Genomic DNA, 5,000 nt, shown 5'->3' on the forward strand with positions numbered 1-5,000 from the left:
CACAGAGATCTGCCTGCCTCTGCCTCCCGAGTGCTGGGATTAAAGGCGTGCGCCACCACCGCCCGGCATTATTGTTGTTTTTTAATTTAAAAAAATGTCCCGGCTGTAGTAGTGCACACCTTTAATTCCAGCATTTGGGAGGCAGAGGCCTCTCAGTGAGTTCAAGGCCAGCCTGATCTACAAAGTGAGTTCCAGGACAACCAGGGCTGTTACACGGAGGATCTCTGCCTTGAAAAAAAAAAAAGATTTGGTTGTATGTGTATGATGCGGGAAGGAGCATGTTTGCCACAGGGCGTGTGCAGACGTGTGGAGGTCAGAGAACACCCTCACGACTCAGTTCTTTCCCTACCTTCACACGTATTCTGGGAATCAAACTCAGGTCGTCAAACATCATGGCAAATGCTTCATCTCCTGAGCTATCCTGCCGGCCCACTTAGTGCCTTTGAGACAGTGCTCATGAATCCAGAGCTTGTCGATTCCCCTGAACTGGCTACCGCGGAGCTCCAGGGCTTGTCTGGTCCCTTTCTCCCCAGAGCTGGGATTGCCCTGCTGGCTTTTACGTGGATGCTGAGGTTGGAACTCAGTCGGCACTTTGTCAACGAAACCATCCCCTCAGCTCTTCCTCCTCTTTCTTCTCGAGGTCTCCGCAGGTTGTGAGGACATGGGAGTGGGGTGGGTTCCCAGGGGACGCAGTAAGACTGATTAGTGGGTAGTGGTGCCAATCAGGGAGGAGATGCCACTGGGACAAGCGTGCTCTCCCAGGTCCACCGAAGAGGGTACTGTGACCCAGATAAAGTGGTTCCAGACAGGAAGAACTCGGGCTGGCCACCTCCTACCCAGGATAATTTGATAATTAAATTTAATTGCAGTCATTGACTAAATGAACAGCATTATTTCCTGGTAGGATGAAAAGGAGGTTCTGGATTGTGCACACCGAAGAGACCAGAACCCCTCAGACGCTGGCTGCGCTTCATCCGAGGATGAACTTTAAGGCCTCACTGCCGTCCTGTGTAGCAGCTGTTCGTAGCAAACTGAGACGTAGAGACGTGATGTCACTACCTGCCGACTGGCAGAGCTCAGGTGGAAACAGGTGACCACTGACTCGCCCTGAGACGAGAGTCAAGTTCCAAGAAGCCTGAGAGCGCGTAGCCCTAACCGAGTCCCTCTTCCTGGCTCGGGTAGAATGACCCACCCGGCCTTGTATCCACAGTGTCCTCTCCCAGTGCCCAGGAATCCCAGGAGCCCACTCCGGGTCCCTTTCTCACGTGTTCCAGGCTTTAAAACAGTTTGGACGCATAGTTGGCCTTTTTCCTGCATGGCCAGGGAAGACCCGCCCTGTGGGTTAGAGGCAATAACTCTGAGTAGGAAGAAGTCTTGAGGGCTGACTTCTGCCCCAGAAAGAATGCAGGTCTCGTGTTTTCACAGAAAATGGCCCTAAGGAGAAGGGGAGAGAGCAGTTAAGCCAACAGTCCCAGCTAAGGGTAGCATATTAGTCCAGCCAGCCCTGCTGGCTCTAGGATCTGTTTTCTCAGGGGACAAAAATGGACTCACATGCCAGCGAGGTGGACAGACTCTGGCCGAACACAGCCTTGGCAGCCAGGCTTTGGTGTTTCCATCAATTCCAAAGCCAAGGGCACTCCTGGAGGTTCTTGGTGTTTTGGTTTGGTTTTGCTTTTTGAGACGTGGTCTCCCTGTGTAGCCGAGGCTCACCTTGAAATCACAGTCCTCCTCTTGATCTATCTCTGAGTGCTAGATTACAGGCATGCATCACCAAAGTGGGTGCTCCCGTGAGGATATTAAACAAGACTGATGGGAACCTGCTTGTTAGTTTGTTTTTACACTACTATTTGTTTGTTTTACATTACTATTTGTTTATTTATAGTGTGTGTGCATGTGTGTGTCCACATGTGGAAGTCAGAGAACAACTTGTAGAAATTGGTTTCCTTTGTCTACCACATGGGGCCCGGGGATTTGAACTCATGTCATCAGGCTTGGCAGCAAGCACCTTTGCCTGCTGGGCCATCTCTCCAAGGCAGGGTGCTGTTTATACAACAGGAAGATTGCTCTCTGGCCTTTCTCAGCCAGTGAAGTCCTGGTGACCAGACTGGGGACAAGAGGCTGAGGACAATTCAGAAAGAACGAGAAGGAAACGCTGGTACCTTTGGAAAGCCGATTTGGGTGGGAGCAATACTCTGTTCTGAGGGTCCCCTTGTGGGGACACAGGGGGAATCTGAGCTGCTACTAGGGTTTTTGTTTCAAACAAAAACAGCCGTCAGTTATATAAAAACACGGACTTGGTTGTATATATGTGCACTTACTCTTATTTGAAACTCACTGTATTTGCTTCCTATTGCTGCCATGACAAATGACCACAGACTTAGTGGCTTACTACCACACAGACTTATCCTGAAGTTATGGAGGTTAGAAGTTTGAAATGTGCAGCCTGGTCTACAAGAGCTAGTTCCAGGACAGGCTCCAAAACCACAGAGAAACCCTGTCTCGAAAAAACCAAAAAAAAAAAAAAAAAAAAAAAAAAAGTTTGAAATGTGTTAAAGACAAGGTAAAGACAATGTTAGCTCCCCTGGAGGCTGTAGGGCAAATCTGGTTCCTTGTCCTTTTTTGGCTTCTAGAACTTTTTCCCTGACTCACCGCCTTCTCTCACTCTGGCTTTCTGACTCCCTCCATAAGGGCTCTTGTGATTATGATTTTTGTTGTTGTTGTTTGGTTTTTGTTTTTGTTTTTTTTCGAGACAGGGTTTCTCTGAGTAGCTTTGGAGCCTGTCCTGGCACTTGCTCTGTAGACCAGGCTGGCCTCAAACTCACAGAGATCCATCTATCTCTGCCTCCTGAGTGCTGGGTTTAAAGGCATGTGCTACCACCGCCTGGCTCTTGTGATTGTCTTGAGTCTCCCTTTCTGAGACCCTTAACTTCATTTCATTTGCAAAATCCCTTAAAATGTGAAAGGCAACATATCTACCATATTTAGGATACGGACACCCTTTGGAGATTTCATTCCAATTGCCATTTACTTTAATAAATAAAGATAAGCCTGCCAGTTTATGAGAAGAATGAACTGGCAGTAAGCAGGCTGATCTTAGAGACGAGACAGAAAGCTGCTGTGACATCAACAAGAAAGATGCTGGAGATCAGGCCTGGATGGAGGGAAACGAGTGTAGGACGTGTTTCAACGGGAGGACAACCTGGCCTTGGGTCTGTCTCAGTTCAGTGAAGAAGAACCAGACAGTGATGGTTTAAACGGAAGGTGCTCAAGCATTTGAACACTCCCCAGTTGGCAGCTCTGTTAGGGGAGCCTTGCTGGAGGAAATTTACGTCGTTGGGCGAAGGCTTGGATAGGTTATAGCCATGCTGTATTTCCAGTTTGCTCTCCTTGTTACATGCCTGTGGTAAAAGAGCTGATCTCTCAGCTTTCCACTCCTGCCGCTGTGTCTGCCTCTTGTCACTATGCTTCCCTGCTATGATGGGAGAGCAATGGGAGGCATTAGCCCTCTGCAACCAAAGCCCAAATAGACTCTTCTCTGTAAGCTGCCTTTGGCCATGTCTTAGCAAAGCAACAGGAAGAAACTAATATAGGAGTTGATGCCGGGATGGTGGCTATGGATGTAGATGGAAGACTTTGGAACTTTGGACTAGAAACTTAATGGGCCATCCTAGCAGGAGCCTGGAAGGCCATAGGATTGAGAACAAAGTGGACTGTGGATGCCTGAGGTTCCAGGGGAAGCAATGACTTCAATAGTAGTGGGGCTAAGGGACATTCCTGTGATATTTTGGCAAAGAGTCTAGCTGCCTTCCACCCTTGGCTGAGGCTAAACTGAAAGGCGATAGACTAATTTCTCTGTTGGAGAAATGTCAATCCCGAATAACGTTGAGCCTGTAGTGACTATTGTCGCTAATGATTGTGTGGTCTGCGGTGGAAAGGAGCAAGTGGGGCAGAAAGAAAGAAGAAATGTAGAAATGTACAGTTTGGCGGGGCGGTGCTGGCACGTGCCTTTAATCCCAGCATTGGGAGGCAGAGGCAGGCGGATCTCTTGTGAGGTCGAGGCCAGCCTGGTTTATAGAGTAAATGGTAGGGCAGGTTCCAAAGTTACAGAGATACCCTGTCTGAAATAAATAAATGAAAGAAAGAAAGAGAGAGAGAGAGAGAGAGAGAGAGAGAGAGAGAGAGAGAAAGAAAGGAGGAAGGAAGGAAGGAAGGAAGAAAGAAAGAAAGAAAGAAAGAAAGAAAGAAAGAAAGAAAGAAAGAAAGGAGGAAAGAAAGAAAGAAGAGTTTGGAGAGAAAAAGAGCATTAGTAAGCTTAATGTCACAGCCAATGCAGATGCTGGAAGACAGACAGCAGTTGTTGAGATTAATAGCAGAAAGAACCCCCCCCCCCGCCCCCAAGCTAAATTTCCAACTTGTAAGTTTCTGCGTCTGGAAATAAACTGCCCAGGAAAGTGGCTGCTAATGTGCTTGAGGGGCACAGGAACATTCTGGCTTTAGGGACGTGGAGGGTGCACTGGTGAAGGGGTCACAATTCTTCCTCTGCGATTTCAGAGAACCCCTGAGGTTAGGCAGCGTGTGGCAGGTGGAGTTCCTGTGTAAGGGCCCTGTGAGAAGGCAGAGGGACCTGGCATGCCATTGCGTGAGGCTGTGAAAATGCCTGGGTTGCAGGGGAGATTCCAAGATGTGGGTGATGCAGAGCGGTGGGACATGTGCCAAGCAGAGCTGTGGACAGGTAGAGGAACCAGTCCGAGAGAGAGCGCGAGCTTGAGGGGCGGAGCTATCTAAGATACACAGTGCCAGGGGTGCTGGGGGTTTGGTGTTCCCACTGCTGGGTTCCAGGCTTGCGTTGGTCGAGTATTCCTTCACTGTTTCCTCTCCTCCCCTTTGAAATAATAATATATATTCTGTGCTAGCATTATGGTGGAAGTACGTGATTTGCTTTTTTCATTTTACAGGGGGTTACAATTAAGAGATTGCCTTGCCGGGCGATGGTGGCGCAC

Source organism: Microtus ochrogaster, chromosome 4 (assembly GCF_000317375.1).
Source record: "Microtus ochrogaster isolate Prairie Vole_2 chromosome 4, MicOch1.0, whole genome shotgun sequence".
Classification (NCBI taxonomy): Eukaryota; Metazoa; Chordata; class Mammalia; order Rodentia; family Cricetidae; genus Microtus; species Microtus ochrogaster.